The sequence below is a fragment of the Schistocerca americana genome, chromosome 7, assembly GCF_021461395.2.
Source record: "Schistocerca americana isolate TAMUIC-IGC-003095 chromosome 7, iqSchAmer2.1, whole genome shotgun sequence".
Taxonomy (NCBI): domain Eukaryota; kingdom Metazoa; phylum Arthropoda; class Insecta; order Orthoptera; family Acrididae; genus Schistocerca; species Schistocerca americana.
Window position 1 is genome coordinate 7,138,197 of NC_060125.1, and position 22,349 is coordinate 7,160,545.

Consider the following 22,349-nt stretch of genomic DNA (forward strand, 5'->3'; position numbering starts at 1 on the left):
AATTGCATCGGAATTAAATACAAAAGGCACAATGCCGACTTAAGTAAAAGAAGTCTGACTCTTCTTACTGTCTATGTTTTGAACCTTTCCTGTGACACTAGTTATAGATTCCGATGCTTCACTATAGGTTTACTGTATCCCTTGGACCTTCTTATTGACGATGAAACACAGAAATTTGATCAGAATTAAATAGAAAATGCACAATGATGACTTTAGTACAAGGAGACTGACTCTTCTTACTGAGTATGTTTTGAACCATTCCTGTGACACAAGTTATACATTCCGATGCTTCACTTCAGGTTTACTGTATCACTTGGACCTTGTTATTGACGATGAAACACAGAAATTGCATCGGAATTAAATAGAAAAGGCACAATGCCGACTTAAGTAAAAGAATACTGACTCATCTTACTGTCTATGTTTTGAACCGTCCCTGTGACACTAGTTATAGTTTCCGATGCTTCACTCAAGGTTTACTGTATCCCTTGGACCATCTTATTGACGATGAAACACAGAAATTGCGTCGGAGTTAAATACAAAAGGCACAATACCGACTTAAGTACAAGAAGACTGACTCTTCTTACTGACTATGTTTTGAACCATACCTGTCACACAAGTTATAGTTCCGATGCTTCACTTCAGGCTTGCTGTATCCCCCTGACCTTCTTATTGACGATGAAACACTGAAATCGCATCGGAATTAGATAAAAAAGGCACAATGCCGAATTAGGTACAATAAGACTGACTCTTCTTTCTGTCTATGTTTTGAACCATTCCTGTGACACTAGTTATAGACTCCGATGCTTTACTCCAGGTTTACTGTATCCCTCTGACCTTCTTATTGACGATGAAGCACAGAAATTGGATCGGAATTAAATACAAAAGGCACAATGCCGACTTAAGTACAAGAAGACTGACTCTTCCTACTGTCTATGTTTTGAACCATTCCTGTGACACTAGTTATAGATTCTGATGCTTCACTCCAGGTTTACTGCGTCCCTTGGACCTTCTTATTAACGATGAAACACAGAAATTGCAACGGAATTAGATACAAAAGGCACAATGCCGACTTATGTACAAGAAGACTGACTCTTCTGACAGTCTATGTTTTGAACCATTCCTGTGACACTAGTTATAGATTCCGATGCTTCACTTTAGGTTTACTGTATCCATTGGACCTTCTTATTGACGATGAAACACAGAAATTGGATCGGAATGAAATACAAACGGCACAATGCCGAATTAACTGCAAGAAGACTGACTCTTCTTACTGACTATGCTCGGAAGCCTTCCTGTGATACTAGTTATAGATTCTGATGCTTACCTTCGGGATTACTGTGTCCCTCTGACCTTCTTATTGACGATGGAACACAGAAATTGCATCGAAATTAAATACAAAAGGCACAATGCCGACTTAAGTACAAGAAGACTGACTCTTCTTACTGACTATGTTTTGAACCATTCCAGTGACACAAGTTATAGATTCCGATGCTTCACTTCAGGTTTACTGTATCCCCCTGACCTTCTTATTGACGATGAAATACAGATATTGCATCGAAATTAAATACAAAAGGCACAATGCCGAGTTATGTACAAGGAGACTGACTCTTCTTACTGACTATGTTTTGAACCATGCCTGTGACTCTAGTTATAGATTCCAATGCTTCACTTCAGGTTTAATGTATCCCTCTGACCTTCTTATTGACGATGAAACACAGAAATTGCATCGGAATTAAATGCAAAATTCACAATGCCGACGTAAGTACAAGAAGACTGACTCTTCCTACTGTCTATGATTTGAACCATTCCTGTGACACTAGTTATAGATTCCGATGCTTCACTCCACGTTTACTGTATCCCTTGGACCTTCTTATTGACGATGAAACACAGAAATTTGATCAGAATTAAATAGAAAATGCGCAATGATGACTTAAGTACAAGGAGACTGACTCTTCTTACTGAGTATGTTTTGAACCATTCCTGTGACACAAGCTATAGATTCCGTTGCTTCACTCCAGGTTTACTGTATCCCTCCGACCTTCTTATTGACGATGAAGCACAGAAATAGCATCGGAATTAAATACAAAAGGCACAATGCCGACTTAAGTACAGGAAGACTGACTCTTCCTACTGTCTATGCTTTGAACCATTCCTGTGACACTAGTTATAGATTCCGATGCTTCACTCCAGGTTTACTGTGTCCCTTGGACTTTCCTATGGACGATGAAACACAGAAATTGCATCGGAATTAAATACAAAAGGCACAATGCCTACTAAGGTACAAGAAGACTGACTCTTCTTACTGACAACGATTTGAACCATACCTGTGACACTAGTTATAGACTCCGATGCTTCACTTAAGGTTTACTGTATCCCTCTGACCTTCTTATTGACGATGAAACACAGAAATTGCAACGCAATTAAATACAAAAGGCACAATGCCGACTTAAGTACAAGAAGACTGACTCTTCTTACTGACTATGTTTTGAACCATTCCTGTGACACTAGTTATGGATTCCGATGCTTCACTTCTGGTTTACTGTATCCCTCTGACCTTCTTATTGACGATGAAACACAGAAATTGCATCGGAATTAAATACAATAGGCACAATGCCGAATTAAGTACAAGAAGACTGACTCTTCTTACTGTCTATGTCTTGAACCATACCTGTGACACTAGTTGTAGACTCCGATGCTTCTCTCTAGGTTTACTGTATCCCTTGGACCATCTTATTGACGATGAAACACAGAAATTGCATCGGAATTAAATACAAAAGGCACAATGCCGACTTAAGTAAAAGAAGTCTGACACTTCTTACTGTCTATGATTTGAACCATTCCTGTGACACTAGTAATAGATTCCGATGCTTCACTCCAGGGTTACTGTATCCCTTGGATCTTCTTATTGACGATGAAACACAGAAATTGGATCAGAATTAAATAGAAAATGCACGATGATGACTTAAGTACAAGAAGACTGACTCTTCTTACTGGCTATGTTTTGAACCATTCCTGTGACACTAGTAATAGATTCCGATGCTTCACTTCAGGCTTACTGTATCCCTCTGACCTTCCTATTGACGATGAAACACGGATATCGCATCGGAATTAAATACAAAAGGCACAATGCCGAATTAGGTAGAAGAAGACTGACTCTTCTTACTGTCTATGTTTTGAACCATTCCTGTGACACTAGTTATAGACTCCGATGCATCACTCCAGGTTTAGTGTATCCCTCTGACCTTCTTATTGACGATGAAGCACAGAAATTGCATCGGAATTAAATACAAAGGGCACAATGCCCACTTAAGTACAAGAAGACTGACTCTTCCTACTGTATATGTTTTAAACCATTCCTGTGACACTAGTTATAGATTCAGATGATTCACTCCAGGTTTACTGTGTCCCTTGGACCTTCTTATTGACGATGAAACACAGAAATTGCATCGGAATAAAATACAAAAAGCACAATGCCGACTTAAGTACATGTAGACTGACTTTTCCTACTGTCTATGTTCTCAACCATTCCTGTGACACTAGTTATAGATTCCGATGGTTCATTTCAGGTTTACTGTATCTCTTGGACCTTCTTATTGACGATGAAACACAGAAATTGCATCGGAATTAAATACAAACGGCACAATGCCGACTTAAGTACAAGAAGACTGACTCTTCTTACTGACTATGTTTTGAACCATTCCTGTGACACAGGTTATAGATTCCGATGCTTCACTTCAGGTTTACTGTATCCCTCTGACCTTCTTATTGACGATGAAACACAGAAATTTGATCAGAATTAAATAGAAAATGCACAATGATGACTTAAGTACAAGGAGACTGACTCTTCTTACTGAGTATGTTTTTAACCATTCCTGTGACACAAGTTATAGATTCCGATGCTTCACTTCAGGTTTACTGTATCACTTGGACCTTCTTATTGACGATGAAACACAGAAATTATATCGGAATTAAATAGAAAAGGCACAATGCCGACTTAAGTAAAAGAATACTGACGCATCTTACTGTCTATGTTTTGAACCGTCCCTGTGACACTAGTTATAGTTACCGATGCTTCACTCCAGGTTTACTGTATCCCTCTGACCTTCTTATTGCCGATGAAACACAGAAATTTGATCAGAATTAAATAGAAAATGCACAATGACGACTTAAGTACAAGGAGACTGACTCTTCTTACTGACTATGTTTTGAACCATTCCTGTGACACAAGTTAAAGATTCCGATGCTTCACTTGAGGTTTACTGTATCACTTGGACCTTCTTATTGACGATGAAACACAGAAATTGCATCGGAATTAAATACAAAAGGCACAATGCCGAAATAAGTACAAGAAGACTGATTCTTCTTACTGTCTATGTATTGAACCATTCCTGTGACACTAGTTGTAGACTACGATGCTTCACTCCAGGTTTGCTGTATCCCTTGGACCTTCTTATTGACGATGAAAGACAGAAATTGCATCGGAAGTAAATACAAAAGGCACAATGCCGACTTAAGTAAAAGAAGTCTGACTCTTCTTACTGTCTATGTTTTGAACCATTCCTGTGACACTAGTTATAGATTCCGATGTTTCACTATAGGTTTACTGTATCCCTTGGACCTTCTTATTGACGATGAAACACAGAAATTTGATCAGAATTAAATAGAAAATGCACAATGATGACTTAAGTACAAGGAGACTGACTCTTCTTACTGAGTATGTTTTGAACCATTCCTGTGACACAAGTTATAGATTCCGATGCTTCACTTCAGGTTTACTGTATCACTTGGACCTTCTTATTGACGATGAAACACAGAAATTGCATCGGAATTAAATAGAAAAGGCACAAAGCCGACTTAAGTAAAAGAATACTGACTCATCTTGCTGTCTATGTTTTGAACCGTCCCTGTGACACTAGTTATAGTTTCCGATGCTTCACTCCAGGTTTACTGTATCCCTTGGACCATCTTATTGACGATGAAACACAGAAATTGCATCGGAGTTAAATACAAAAGGCACAATACCGACTTAAGTACAAGAAGACTGACTCTTCCTACTGTCTATGTTTTGAACCATTCCTGTGACACTAGTTATAGATTCTGATGCTTCACTCCAGGTTTACTGCGTCCCTTGGACCTTCTTATTAACGATGAAACACAGAAATTGCAACGGAATTAGATACAAAAGGCACAATGCCGACTTATGTACAAGAAGACTGTCTCTGCTTGCTGACTATGTTTTGAACCATACCTGTGACACTAGTTATAGTTTACGATGCTTCACTTCAGGTTTACTGTATCCCTCTGACCTTCTTATTGACGATGAAACACAGAAATTGCATCGGAATTAACTACAAAAGGCACAATGCCGAATTAAGTACAAGAAGACTGACGCTTCTTACTGCCTATGTCTTGAACCATTTCTGTGACACTAGTTGTAGACTCTGATGCTTCACTCCAGGTTTACTGTATCGTTTGGACCTTCTGATTGACGACGAAACACAGAAATTGCATCGGAATTAAATACAAAAGGCACAACGAAGACGTAAGTAAAAGAAGTCTGACCCTTCTTACTGTCTATGTTTTGAACCATTCCTGTGGCAATAGTTATAGATTCCGATGCTTCACTCCAGGTTTACTGTATCCGTTGGACCCTCTTATTGACGATGAAACACTGAAATTGGATCAGAATTAAATAGAAAATGAACAATGATGACTTCAGTACAAGAAGACTGACTCTTCTTACTGACTATGTTTCGAACCATTCCTGTGACACTAGTTATAGATTCCGATGCCTCACTTCAGGTTTACTGTATCCCTTGGACCATCTTATTGACGATGAAACACAGAAATTGCATCGGAATTAAATAGAAAAGGCACAATGCCGACTTAAGTACAAGAATACTGACTCATCTTACTGTCTATGTTTTGAACCCTCTCTGTGACACTAGTTAGGGATTCCAATGCTTCACTCCAGGTTTACTGTATCCCTTGGACCTTCTTATTGACGATGAAACACAGAAATTGCATCGTAATTAAATACAAAAGGCATAATACCGACTTAAGTACAAGAAGACTGACTCTTCTTACTGACTATGTTTTGAAGCATTCCTGTGACACTAGTTATAGATCCGATGTTTCACTTCAGGTTTACTGTATCCCTCTGACCTTCTTACTGACGATGAAACACAGAAATTGCATCGGAATAAAATACGAAAAGCACAATGCCGACTAAAGTACAAGAATACTGACTCATCTTACTGTCTATGTTTTGAACCGTCCCTGTGGCACTAGTTATAGATTCCGATGCTTCACTCCTGGTTTAATGTATCAGTTGGACCTTCTTATTGACAATGAAACACAGAAATTGGGTCAGAATTAAATAGAAAATGCACAATGATGACTTAAGTACAAGAAGGCTGACTCTTCTTACTGACTATGTTTTGAACCATTCCTGTGACACTAGTTATAGATTCCGATGCTTCACTTCAGGTTTACTGTATCCCTTGGACCTTCTTATTGACGATGAAACACAGAAATTGCATCGGAATTAAATACAAAAGGCACAATGCCGAATTAAGTACAAGAAGACTGACGCTTCTTACTGCCTATGTCTTGAACCATTTCTGTGACACTAGTTGTAGACTCTGATGCTTCACTCCAGGTTTACTGTATCGTTTGGACCTTCTGATTGACGATGAAACACAGAAATTGCATCGGAATTAAATACAAAAGGCACAACGCCGACGTAAGTAAAAGAAGTCTGACCCTTCTTACTGTCTATGTTTTGAACCATTCCTGTGGCAATAGTTATAGATTCCGTTGCTTCACTCCAGGTTTAATGTGTCCCTTGGACCTTCTTATTGACGATGAAGCACAGAAATAGCATCGGAATTAAATAGAATAGGCACAATGCCGACTTAAGTACAAGAAGACTGACTCTTGCTACTGTCTATGTTTTGAACCTTTCCTTTGACACCTGTTATAGATTCTGATGCTTCACTTCAGGTTTACTGTATCCCTTGGACCTTCTTATAGACGATGAAACACAGAAATTGCATCGGAATTAAATACAAAGAGCACAATACCGACTTAAGTGCAAGAAAACTGACTCTTCTTACTGACTATGTTTTGAACCACTCCTGTGACACTAGTCATAGATTCCGATGCTTAATTTCAGGATTACTGTATCCCTTGGACCTACTTATTGACGATGAAACACAGAAATTGCATCGCAATTAAATACTAAATGCACAATGCCGGCTTACGTACAAGAAGACTGACTCTTCTTACTGACTATGTTTTGAACCATTCATGTGACACTAGCAATAGATTCCGATGCTTCACTTCAGGTTTACTGTATCCCTTAAACTTTCTTATTGACGATGAAACACAGAAATTGCTTCGGAAGGAAATAAAAAAGGCACAATGCCGACTTAAGTACAAGAAGACTGACTCTTCTTACTGTCTATGATTTGAACCATTCCTGTGACTCTAGTTATAGATTCCGATGCTTCACTTCAGGTTTAATATATCCCTCTGACCTTCTTATTGACGATGAAACACAGAAATTGCATCGGAATTAAATACAAAATTCACAATGCCGACGTAAGTACAAGAAGACTGACTGTTCCTAATGACTATGATTTGAACCATTCCTGTGACACTAGTTATAGATTCCGATGCTTCACTCCAGGTTTAATGTATCCCTTGGACCTTCTTATTGACGATGAAACACAGAAATTGCAACCGGAATTAAATACAAAGGCACAATGCCGACTTAAGTACAAGAAGACTGACTCCTCTTACTGACTATGTTTTGAACCACTCCGGTGACACTAGTTATAGATTCCGGTGCTTCACTTCAGGTTTACTGTATCCCTCTGACCTTCTTATTGACGATGAAACACAGAAATTGCATCGGAATTAAATACAAAAGGCACAATGCCGAATTAAGTACAAGAAGGCTGACTCTTCTTACTGTCTATGCCTTGAACCATTCCTGTGACCTTAGTTATAGATTCCGATGCTTCACTTCAATTTTACTGTATCCCTTGGACCCTCTTATTGACGATGAAACACAGAAATTGCATCGGAATTAAATAGAAAATGCACAATGCCTACTTAAGTACAAGAATACTGACTCATCTTACTGTCTATGTTATGAACCGTCCCTGTGACACTAGTTATAGATTCCGATGCTTCACTCCAGGTTTACTGTATCCCTTGGACCTTCTTATTGACGATGAAACACAGAAATTGCATTGGAATTAAATACAAAAGGCACAATGCCGACTAAAGATAAAGAAGACTGACTCTTCATACTGACTATATTTTGAACCATTCCTGTGACACTAGTTATAGATCCGATGCTATACTTCAGGTTTACTGTATCCCTCTGACCTTCCTATTGACGATGAAACGTAGAAATCGCATCGGAATTAAATACAAAAGGCACAATGCCGAACTAGGTACTAGAAGACTGACTCTTCTGACAGGTTATGTTTTGAACCATCCCTGTGACACTAGTTATAGATTCCGATGCTTCACTCCATGTTTACTGTATCCCTTGGACCTTCTTATTGACGATGATACACAGAAATTGCATCGGAATTAAATACAAAAGGCACAATGCCGACTTAAGTACAAGAAGACTGACTCTTCTTACTGACTATGTTTTGAACCATTCCTGTGACACTAATTATAGATTCCGATTCTTCACATCAGGTTTACTGTATCCCTCTGACCTTCGTACTGACGATGAAACACAGAAATTGCATCGGAATAAAATACGAAAAGCACAATGCCGACTAAAGTACAAGAATACTGACTCATCTTACTGTCTATGTTTTGAACCGTCCCTGTGGCACTAGTTATAGATTCCGATGCTTCACTCCTGGTTTAATGTATCAGTTGGACCTTCTTATTGACAATGAAACACAGAAATTGGGTCAGAATTAAATAGAAAATGCACAATGATGACTTAAGTACAAGAAGGCTGACTCTTCTTACTGACTATGTTTTGAACCATTCCTGTGACACTAGTTATAGATTCCGATGCTTCACTTCAGGTTTACTGTATCCCTTGGACCTTCTTATTGACGATGAAACACAGAAATTGCATCGGAATTAAATACAAAAGGCACAATGCCGAATTAAGTACAAGAAGACTGACGCTTCTTACTGCCTATGTCTTGAACCATTTCTGTGACACTAGTTGTAGACTCTGATGCTTCACTCCAGGTTTACTGTATCGTTTGGACCTTCTGATTGACGATGAAACACAGAAATTGCATCGGAATTAAATACAAAAGGCACAACGCCGACGTAAGTAAAAGAAGTCTGACCCTTCTTACTGTCTATGTTTTGAACCATTCCTGTGGCAATAGTTATAGATTCCGATGCTTCACTCCAGGTTTACTGTATCCGTTGGACCCTCTTATTGACGATGAAACACAGAAATTGGATCAGAATTAAATAGAAAATGAACAATGATGACTTCAGTACAAGAAGACTGACTCTTCTTACTGACTAGGTTTTGAACTATTCCTGTGACACTAGTTATAGATTCCGATGCCTCACTTCAGGTTTACTGTATCCCTTGGACCATCTTATTGACGATGAAACACAGAAATTGCATCGGAATTAAATAGAAAAGGCACAATGCCGACTTAAGTACAAGAATACTGACTCATCTTACTGTCTATGTGTTGAACCCTCTCTGTGACACTAGTTATAGATTCCAATGCATCACTCGAGGTTTACTGTATCCCTTGGACCTTCTTATTGACGATGAAACACAGAAATTGCATCATAATTAAATACAAAAGGCATAATACCGACATAAGTACAAGAAGACTGACTCTTCTTACTGACTATGTTTTGAAGCATTCCTGTGACACTAGTTATAGATCCGATGTTTCACTTCAGGTTTACTGTATCCCTCTGACCTTCTTACTAACGATGAAACACAGAAATTGCATCGGAATTAAATAGAAAATGCACAATGCCGACTTAAGTACAAGAATACTGACTCTTCTTACTGTCTATGTTATGAACCGTCCCTGTGACACTAGTTATAGATTCCGATGCTTCACTCCAGGTTTACTGTATCCCCTGGACCTTCTTATTGACGATGAAACACAGAAATTGCATCGGAATTAAATACAGAGGGCACAATACCGACTTAAGTACAAGAAAACTGACTCTTCTTACTGACTATGTTTTCAACCATTCCTGTGACACTAGTCATAGATTCCGATGCTTAACTTCAGGATTACTGTATCCCTTGGACCTACTTATTGACGATGAAACACAGAAATTGCATCGCAATTAAATACAAAAGGCACAATGCCGAATTAAGTACAAGAAGGCTGACTCTTCTTACTGTCTATGTCTTGATCCATTCCTGTGACACTAGTTGTAGACTCCGATGCTTCACTCTAGGTTTACTGTATCCCTTGGACCTTCCTATTGACGATGAAAGACAGAAATTGCATCGGAATTAAATACAAAAGGCACAATGCCGACTTAAGTGAAAGAAGTCTGACTCTTCTTACTGCCTATGATTTGAACCATTCCTGTGACACTAGTTATAGATTCCGATGCTTCACTCCAGGTTTACTGTATCCCTTGGACCTTCTTATTGACGATGAAACACAGAAATTGGATTATAATTAAATAGAAAATGCACAATGATGACTTAAGTACAAGAAAACTGACTCTTCTTACTGGCTATGCTTTGAACCATTCCTGTGACCTTAGTTATAGATTCCGATGCTTCACTTCAGGTTTACTGTATCCCTTGGACCCTCTTATTGACGATGAAACACAGAAATTGCATCGGAATTAAATAGAAAATGCACAATGCCGACTTAAGTACAAGAATACTGACTCTTCTTACTGTCTATGTTATGAACCGTCCCTGTGACACTAGTTATAGATTCCGATGCTTCACTCCAGGTTTACTGTATCCCTTGGACCTTCTTATAGACGATGAAACACAGAAATTGCATCGGAATTAAATACAAAGAGCACAATACCGACTTAAGTGCAAGAAAACTGACTCTTCTTACTGACTATGTTTTGAACCATTCCTGTGACACTAGTCGTAGATTCCGATGCTTAATTTCAGGATTACTGTATCCCTTGGACCTACTTATTGACGATGAAACACAGAAATTGCATCGCAATTAAATACTAAAGGCACAATGCCGGCTTACGTACAAGAAGACTGACTCTTCTTACTGACTATGTTTTGAACCATTCATGTGACACTAGCAATAGATTCCGATGCTTCACTTCAGGTTTACTGTATCCCTTAAACTTTCTTATTGACGATGAAACACAGAAATTGCTTCGGAAGGAAATAAAAAAGGCACAATGCCGACTTAGGTACAAGAAGACTGACTCTTCTTACTGTCTATGATTTGAACCATTCCTGTGACTCTAGTTATAGATTCCGATGCTTCACTTCAGGTTTAATATATCCCTCTGACCTTCTTATTGACGATGAAACACAGAAATTGCATCGGAATTAAATACAAAATTCACAATGCCGACGTAAGTACAAGAAGACTGACTGTTCCTAATGACTATGATTTGAACCATTCCTGTGACACTAGTTATAGATTCCGATGCTTCACTCCAGGTTTAATGTATCCCTTGGACCTTCTTATTGACGATGAAACACAGAAATTGCAACCGGAATTAAATACAAAGGCACAATGCCGACTTAAGTACAAGAAGACTGACTCCTCTTACTGACTATGTTTTGAACCACTCCTGTGACACTAGTTATAGATTCCGGTGCTTCACTTCAGGTTGACTGTATCCCTCTGACCTTCTTATTGACGATGAAACACAGAAATTGCATCGGAATTAAATACAAAAGGCACAATGCCGAATTAAGTACAAGAAGGCTGACTCTTCTTACTGTCTATGTCTTGAACCATTCCTGTGACCTTAGTTATAGATTCCGATGCTTCACTTCAATTTTTCTGTATCCCTTGGACCATCTTATTGACGATGAAACACAGAAATTGCATCGGAATTAAATAGAAAATGCACAATGCCTACTTAAGTACAAGAATACTGACTCATCTTACTGTCTATGTTATGAACCGTCCCTGTGACACTAGTTATAGATTCCGATGCTTCACTCCAGGTTTACTGTATCCCTTGGACCTTCTTATTGACGATGAAACACAGAAATTGCATTGGAATTAAATACAAAAGGCACAATGCCGACTAAAGATAAAGAAGACTGACTCTTCATACTGACTATATTTTGAACCATTCCTGTGACACTAGTTATAGATCCGATGCTATACTTCAGGTTTACTGTATCCCTCTGACCTTCCTATTGACGATGAAACGTAGAAATCGCATCGGAATTAAATACAAAAGGCACAATGCCGAACTAGGTACTAGAAGACTGACTCTTCTGACAGGTTATGTTTTGAACCATCCCTGTGACACTAGTTATAGATTCCGATGCTTCACTCCATGTTTACTGTATCCCTTGGACCTTCTTATTGACGATGATACACAGAAATTGCATCGGAATTAAATACAAAAGGCACAATGCCGACTTAAGTACAAGAAGACTGACTCTTCTTACTGACTATGTTTTGAACCATTCCGGTGACACTAGTTATAGATTCCGATTCTTCACATCAGGTTTACTGTATCCCTCTGACCTTCTTACTGACGATGAAACACAGAAATTGCATCGGAATAAAATACGAAAAGCACAATGCCGACTAAAGTACAAGAATACTGACTGATCTTACTGTCTATGTTTTGAACCGTTCCTGTGGCACTAGTTATAGATTCCGATGCTTCACTCCTGGTTTAATGTATCAGTTGGACCTTCTTATTGACGATGAAACACAGAAATTGCATCGGAATTAAATACAAAAGGCACAATGCCGACATAAGTACAAGAAGACTGACTCTTCTTACTGACTATGCTTTGAACCATACCTGTGACACTAGTTATAGATTCCGATGCTTCACTTCCGGTTTACTGTATCCCTCTGACCTTCTTATTGACGATGAAACACAGAAATTGCATCCGAATTAAATACAAAAGGCACATTGCCGAATTAAGTACAAGAAGACTGACGCTTCTTACTGTCTATGTTTTGAACCATTCCTGTGACACTAGATGTAGACTCCGATGCTTCAGTAAAATTTTAGTGTATCCTTTGGACCTTCTGATTGACGATGAAACACAGAAATTGCATCGGAATAAAATACAAACGGCACAATGCCGACGTAAGTAAATCTGGTCTGTCTCTTCTTACTGTCTATGTTTTGAACCATTCCTGTGACACTAGTTATAGATTCCGATGCTTCACTCCAGGTTTACTGTATCCTTTGGACCTTCTTATTGACAATGAAACACAGAAATTGGGTCAGAATTAAATAGAAAATGCACAATGATGACTTAAGTACAAGAAGGCTGACTCTTCTTACTGACTATGTTTTGAACCATTCCTGTGACACTAGTTATAGATTCCGATGCTTCACTTCAGGTTTACTGTATCCCTTGGACCTTCTTATTGACGATGAAACACAGAAATTGCATCGGAATTAAATACAAAAGCACAATGCCGAATTAAGTACAAGAAGACTGACGCTTCTTACTGCCTATGTCTTGAACCATTTCTGTGACACTAGTTGTAGACTCTGATGCTTCACTCCAGGTTTACTGTATCGTTTGGACCTTCTGATTGACGATGAAACACAGAAATTGCATCGGAATTAAATACAAAAGGCACAACGCCGACGTAAGTAAAAGAAGTCTGACCCTTCTTACTGTCTATGTTTTGAACCATTCCTGTGGCAATAGTTATAGATATCGATGCTTCACTCCAGGTTTACTGTATCCGTTGGACCCTCTTATTGACGATGAAACACAGAAATTGGATCAGAATTAAATAGAAAATGAACAATGATGACTTCAGTACAAGAAGACTGACTCTTCTTACTGACTAGGTTTTGAACCATTCCTGTGACACTAGTTATAGATTCCGATGCCTCACTTCAGGTTTACTGTATCCCTTGGACCATCTTATTGACGATGAAACACAGAAATTGCATCGGAATTAAATAGAAAAGGCACAATGCCGACTTAAGTACAAGAATACTGACTCATCTTACTGTCTATGTGTTGAACCCTCTCTGTGACACTAGTTATAGATTCCAATGCTTCACTCCAGGTTTACTGTATCCCTTGGACCTTCTTATTGACGATGAAACACAGAAATTGCATCGTAATTAAATACAAAAGGCATAATACCGACTTAAGTACAAGAAGACTGACTCTTCTTACTGTCTATGTTTTGAACCATTCCTGTGACACTAGTTATAGATTCCGTTGCTTCACTCCAGGTTTAATGTGTTCCTTGGACCTTCTTATTGACGATGAAGCACAGAAATAGCATCGGAATTAAATAGAATAGGCACAATGCCGACTTAAGTACAAGAAGACTGACTCTTGCTACTATCTACGTTTTGAACCTTTCCTTTGACACCAGTTATAGATTCCGATGCTTCACTTCAGGTTTACTGTATCCCCTGGACCTTCTTATTGACGATGAAACACAGAAATTGCATCGGAATTAAATACAAAGGGCACAATACTGACTTAAGTACAAGAAAACTGACTCTTCTTACTGACTATGTTTTGAACCATTCCTGTGACACTAGTCATAGATTCCGATGCTTAACTTCAGGATTACTGTATCCCTTGGACCTACTTATTGACGATGAAACACAGAAATTGCATCGCAATTAAATACAAAAGGCACAATGCCGAATTAAGTACAAGAAGGCTGACTCTTCTTACTGTCTATGTCTTGATCCATTCCTGTGACACTACTTGTAGACTCCGATGCTTCACTCTAGGTTTACTGTATCCCTTGGACCTTCCTATTGACGATGAAAGACAGAAATTGCATCGGAATTAAATACAAAAGGCACAATGCCGACTTAAGTGAAAGAAGTCTGACTCTTCTTACTGTCTATGATTTGAACCATTCCTGTGACACTAGTTATAGATTCCGATGCTTCACTCCAGGTTTACTGTATCCCTTGGACCTTCTTATTGACGATGAAACACAGAAATTGGATTATAATTAAATAGAAAATGCACAATGATGACTTAAGTACAAGAAAACTGACTCTTCTTACTGGCTATGTTTTGAACCATTCCTGTGACCTTAGTTATAGATTCCGACGCTTCACTTCAGGTTTACTGTATCCCTTGGACCCTCTTATTGACGATGAAACACAGAAATTGCATCGGAATTAAATAGAAAATGCACAATGCCGACTTAAGTACAAGAATACTGACTCTTCTTACTGTCTATGTTATGAACCGTCCCTGTGACACTAGTTATAGATTCCGATGCTTCACTCCAGGTTTACTGTATCCCTTGGACCTTCTTATTGACGATGAAACACAGAAATTGCATTGGAATTGAATACAAAAGGCACAATGCCGACTAAAGATAAAGAAGACTGACTCTTCTTACTGACTATATTTTGAACCATTCCTGTGACACTAGTTATAGATCCGATGCTATACTTCTGATTTACTGTATCCCTCTGACCTTCCTATTGACGATGAAACGTAGATATCGCATCGGAATTAAATACAAAAGGGCACAATGCCGAACTAGGTGCTAGAAGACTGATTCTTCTGACAGGTTATGTTTTGAACCATCCCTGTGACACTAGTTATAGATTCCGATGCTTCACTCCAGGTTTACTGTATCCCTTGAACCTTCTTATTGACGATGATACACAGAAATTGCATCGGAATTAAATACAAAAGGCACAATGCCGACTTAAGTACAAGAAGACTGACTCTTCTTACTGACTATGTTTTGAACCATTCCTGTGACACTAGTTATAGATTCCAATGCTTCACATCAGGTTTACTGTATCCCTCTGACCTTCTTACTGACGATGAAACACAGAAATTGCATCGGAATAAAATACGAAAAGCACAATGCCGACTAAAGTACAAGAATACTGACTCATCTTAGTGTCTATGTTTTGAACCGTCCCTGTGGCACTAGTTATAGATTCCGATGCTTCACTCCTGGTTTAATGTATCAGTTGGACCTTCTTATTGACGATGAAACACAGAAATTGCATCGGAATTAAATACAAAAGGCACAATGCCGACATAAGTACAAGAAGACTGACTCTTCTTACTAACTGTGCTTTGAACCATACCTGTGACACTAGTTATAGATTCCGATGCTTCACTTCAGGATTACTGTATCCCTCTGACCTTCTTAATGACGATGAAACACAGAAATTGCGTCGGAATTAAATACAAAAGGCACATTGCCGAATTAAGTACAAGAAGACTGACGCTTCTTACTGTCTATGTTTTGAACCATTCCTGTGACACTAGATGTAGACTCCGATGCTTCAGTAAAATTTTAGTGTATCCTTTGGACCTTCTGATTGACGATAAAGCACAGAAATAGCATCGGAATTAAATACAGTAGGCACAATGCCGACCTAAGTACAAGAAGACTGACTCTTGCTACTGTCTATGTTTTGAACCTTTCCTTTGACACTAGTTATAGATTCCGATGCTTCAATTCAGGTTTACTGTATTCCTTGGACTTTCTTATTGACGATGAAACACAGAAATTGCATCGGAATTAAATACAAAAGGCACAATACCAACTTAAGTACAAGAAAACTGACTCTTCTTACTGACTATGTTTTGAACCATTCCTGTGACACTAGTCATAGATTCCGATGCTTAACTTCAGGATTACTGTCTCCCTTGGTCCTTCATATTGACGATGAAACACAGAAATTGCATCGCAATTAAATACAAAAGGCACAATGCCGTCTTAAGTACAAGAAGACTGACTCTTCTTACTGACTATGTTTTGAACCATTCTTGTGACACTAGCTATAGATTCCGATGCTCCACTTCAGGTTTACTGTATCCCTTAAACCTTCTTATTGACGATGAAACACAGAAATTGCTTCGGAATTATAAAAAAGGCACATGTCGACTTAAGTACAAGAAGACTGACTCCTCTTACTGTCTATGATTTGAACCATTCCTGTGACTCTAGTTATAGATTCCGATGCTTCACTTCAGGTTTAATGTATGCCGCTGACCTTCTTATTGACGATGAAACACAGAAATTGCATCGGATTGAAATACAAAATTCACAATCCCAACGTAAGTACAAGAAGACTGACTCTTCCTACTGTCTATGATTTGAACCATTCCTGTTACACTTGTTATGGATTCTGATGCTTCACTCCAGGTTTAATGTATCCTTTGGACCTTCTTATTGACGATGAAACACAGAAATTGCATCGGAATTAAATACAAAAGGGACAACGCCGACTTCAGTACAAGAAGACTGACTCCTCTTACTGGCTATGTTTTGAACCATTCCTGTGACCCTAGTTATAGATCCGATGCTTCACTTCAGGCTTACTGTATCCCTCTGACCTTCCTATTGACGATGAAACACAGATATCGCATCGGAATTAAATACAAAAGGCACAATGCCGAACTAGGTACAAGAAGACTGACTCGTCTGACAGTCTATGTTTTGAACCATCCCTGTGACACTAGTTATAGATTCCGATGCTTCACTCCAGGTTTACTGTATCCCTTGGACCTTCTTATTGACGATGAAACACAGAAATTGGATCAGAATTAAATAGAAAATGCACAATGATGACTTAAGTACAAGAAGACTGACTCTTCTTACTGGCTATGTTTTGAACCATTCCTGTGACACTAGTTATAGATCAGATGCTTCACTTCAGGCTTACTGTATCCCTCTGACCTTCTTATTGACGAAGGAAAACACAAAAATTGCATCGCAATTAAATACAAAAGGCACAACGCCGACTTAAGTACAAGAAGACTGACTCTTCTTACTGACTATGTTTTGAACCATTTTTGTGAAACTAGTTATAGATTCCGATGCTTCACATCAGGTTTACTGTATCCCTCTGACCTTCTTACGGACGATGAAACACAGAAATTGCATCGGAATTAAATACAAAAGGCACAATGCCGACGTAAGTACAGGAAGACTGACTCTTCCTCCTGTCTACGATTTGAACCATTTCTGTGACACTAGTTATAGATTCCGATGCTTCACTCCAGGTTTAATGTATCCCTTGGACCTTCGTATTGACGATGAAACACAGAAATTGCATCGGAATTAAATACAAAAGGCACAATGCCGACTTAAGTACAAGAAGACTGACTCCTCTTACTGACTATGTTTTGAACCATTCCTGTGACACTAGTTATAGATTCCGATGCTTCACTTCAGGTTTACTGTATCCCTCTGACCTTCTTATTGACGATGAAACACAGAAATTGTATCGGAATTAAATACAATAGGCACAATGCCGAATTAAGTACAAGAAGACTGACTCTTCTTACTGTCTATGTCTTGAACCATTCCTGGGACACTAGTTGTAGACTCCGATGCTTCACTCTAGGTTTACTGTATCCCTTGGACGTTCTTGTTGACGATGAAACACAGAAATTGCATCGGAATTAAATACAAGAGGCACAATGCCGACTTAAGTAAAAGAAGTCTGACTCATCTTACTGTCTATGATTTGAACCATTCCTGTGACACTAGTTATAGATTCCGATGCTTCACTCCAGGTTTACTGTATCCCTTGGACCTTCTTATTGACGATGGAACACAGAAATTGCATCGGAATCAAATACAAAAGGCACAATGCCGAATTAAGTACAAGAAGACTGACGCTTCTTTCTGTCTATGTCTTGAACCATTCCTGTGACACTAGATGTAGACTCCGATGCTTCACTAAAATTTTACCGTATCCTTTGGACCTTCTGATTGACGATGAAACACAGAGATTGCATCGGAATTAAATACAAAAGGCACAATGCCGACGTAAGTAAAAGAAGTCTGACTCTTCTTACTGTCTATGTTTTGAACCATTCCTGTGACACTAGTTATAGATTCCGATGCTTCACTCCAGGTTTACTGTATCCTTTGGACCTTCTTATTGACAATGAAACACAGAAATTGGATCAGAATTAAATAGAAAATGCACAATGATGACTTAAGTACAAGAAGACTGACTCTTCTTACTGACTATGTTTTGAACCATTCCTGTGACACTAGTAATAGATTCCGATGCTTCACTTCAGGTTTACTGCGTCCCTTGAACCTTCTTATTGACGATGAAACACAGAAATTGCATCGGAATTAAATAGAAAAGGCACAATGCCGACTTAAGTACAAGAATACTGACTCATCTTACTTTCTATGTTTTGAACCGTCCCTGTGACACTAGTTATAGATTCCAATGCTTCACTCCAGGTTTACTGTATCCCTTGGACCTTCTTATTGACGATGAAACACAGAAATTGCATCGGAATGAAATACAAAAGGCACAATACCGACTTATGTACAAGAAGACTGACTCTTCTTACTGACTATGTTTTGAACCATTCCTGTGGCACTAGTTATATTTCCGATGCTTCACTTCATATTTACTGTATCCCTCTGACCTTTTTATTGACGATGAAACACAGAAATTGCATCGGAATTAAATACAAAAGGCACAATGCGGACCTAAGTACAAGAAGACTGACTCTTCCTACTGTCTATGTTTAGAACCATTCCTGTGACACTAGTTATAGATTCCGAGGCTTCACTCCAGGTTTACTGTGTCCCATTGACCTTCTTATTGACGATAAAGAACAGAAATAGCATCGGAATTAAATACAATAGGCACAATGCCGACCTAAGTATAAGAAGACTGACTCTTGCTACTGTCTATGTTTTGAACCTTTCCTTTGACACTAGTTATAGATTCCGATGCTTCAATTCAGGTTTACTGTATTCCTTGGACCTTCTTATTGACGATGAAACACAGAAATTGCATCGGAATTAAATACAAAAGGCACAATACCGACTTAAGTACAAGAAAACTGACTCTTCTTACTGACTATGTTTTGAACCATTCCTGTGACACTAGTCATAGATTCCGATGCTTAACTTCAGGATTACTGTATCCCTTGGACCTTCATATTGACGATGAAACACAGAAATTGCATCGCAATTAAATACAAAAGGCACAATGCCGACTTAAGTATAAGAAGACTTCTTACTGACTATGTTTTGAACCATTCTTGTGACACTAGCTATAGATTCCGATGCTCCACTTCAGGTTTACTGTATCCCTTAAACCTTCTTATTGACGATGAAACACAGACATTGCTTTGGAATTAAATACAAAAGGCACATGTCGACTTAAGTACAAGAAGACTGACTCTTCTTACTGTCTATGATTTGAACCATTCCTGTGACTCTAGTTATAGATTCCGATGCTTCACTCCAGGTTTAATGTATCCCTTGGACCTTCTTATTGACGATGAAACACAGAAATTGGATCAGAACTAAATGGAAAATGCACAATGATGACTTAAGTACAAGAAGACTGACTCTTCTTACTGGCTATGTTTTGAACCATTCCTGTGACACTAGTTATAGATTCCGATGCTTCACATCAGGTTTACTGTATCCCTCTGACCTTCTTACTGACGATGAAACACAGAAATTGCATCGGAATCAAATACAAAAGGCACAATGCCGACTAAAGTACAAGAATACGGACTCATCCTACTGTCTATGTTTTGAACCGTCCCTGTGACACTAGTTATAGATTCCGATGCTTCACTCCAGGTGTAATGTATCAATTGGACCTACTTATTGACGATGAAACACAGAAATTGCATCGGAATTAAATACAAAAGGCACAATGCCGACTTATGTACAAGAAGACTGACTCTTCTTACTGACAATGTTTTGAACCATACCTGTGACACTAGTTATGGAATCCGATGTTTCACTTCAGGTTTACTGTATCCCTCTGACCTTCTTATTGACGATGAAACACAGAAATTGCATCGCAATTAAATAGAAAAGGCACAATGCCGACTAAAGTACAAGAAGACTGACTCTTCTTACTGACTATGCTTTGAACCATTCTTGTGACACTAGCTATAGATTCCGTTGCTTCACTTCAGGTTTACTGTATCCCTTCAACCTTCTTATTGACGATGAAACACAGAAATTGCTTCGGAATTAAATACAAAAGGCACAATGTCGACTTAAGTACAAGAAGACTGACTCTTCTAACTGACTATGTTTGAACCATTCCTGTGACTCTAGTTATAGATTCCGATGCTTCACTTCAGGTTTAATGTATCCCTCTGACCTTCGTATTGACGATAAAGCACAGAAATTGCATCGGAATTAAATGCAAAATTCACAATGCCGACGTAAGTACAGGAAGACTGACCATTCCTGTGACACTAGTTATAGATTCCGATGCTTCACTTCAGGTTTACTGTATCCATTGGACCTTCTTATTGACGATGAAACACAGAAATTGCATCGGAATAAATACAATAGGCACAATGCCGAATTAAGTACAAGAAGACTGACTCTTCTTACTGTCTATGTCTTGAACCATTCCTGTGACACTAGTTGTAGACTCCGATGCTTCACTCTAGGTTTACTGTATCCCTTGGACCTTCTTATTGACGATGAAACACAGAAATTGCATCGGAAATAAATACAAGAGGCACAATGCCGACTTAAGTAAAAGAAGTCTGACTCTTCTTACTGTCTATGATTTGAACCATTCCTGTGACTCTAGTTATAGATTCCGATGCTTCACTCCAGGTTTACTGTATCCCTTGGACCTTCTTATTGACGATGGAACACAGAAATTGCATCGGAATCAAATACAAAAGGCACAATGCCGCATTAAGTTCAAGAAGACTGACGCTTCTTTCTGTCTATGTCTTGAACCATTCCTGTGATACTAGATGTAGACTCCGATGCTTCACTAAAATTTTACTGTATCCTTTGGACCTACTGATTGACGATGAAACACAGAGATTGCATCGGAACTAAATACAAAAGGCACAATGCCAACGTAAGTAAAAGAAGTCTGACTCTTCTTACTGTCTATGTTTTGAACCATTCCTGTGACACTAGTTATAGATTCCGATGCTTCACTTCAGGTTTACTGTGTCCCTTGGACCTTCTTATTGACGATGAAACACAGAAATTGCATCGCAATTAAATACAAAAGGCACAATGCCGACTTAAGTACAAGAAGACTGACTCTTCTTACTGACTATGTTTTGAACCAGTCTTGTGACACTAACTATAGATTCCGATGCTCCACTTCAGGTTGACTGTATCCCTTAAACCTTCTTATTGACGATGAAACACAGAAATTGCTTCGGAATTAAATACAAAAGGCACATG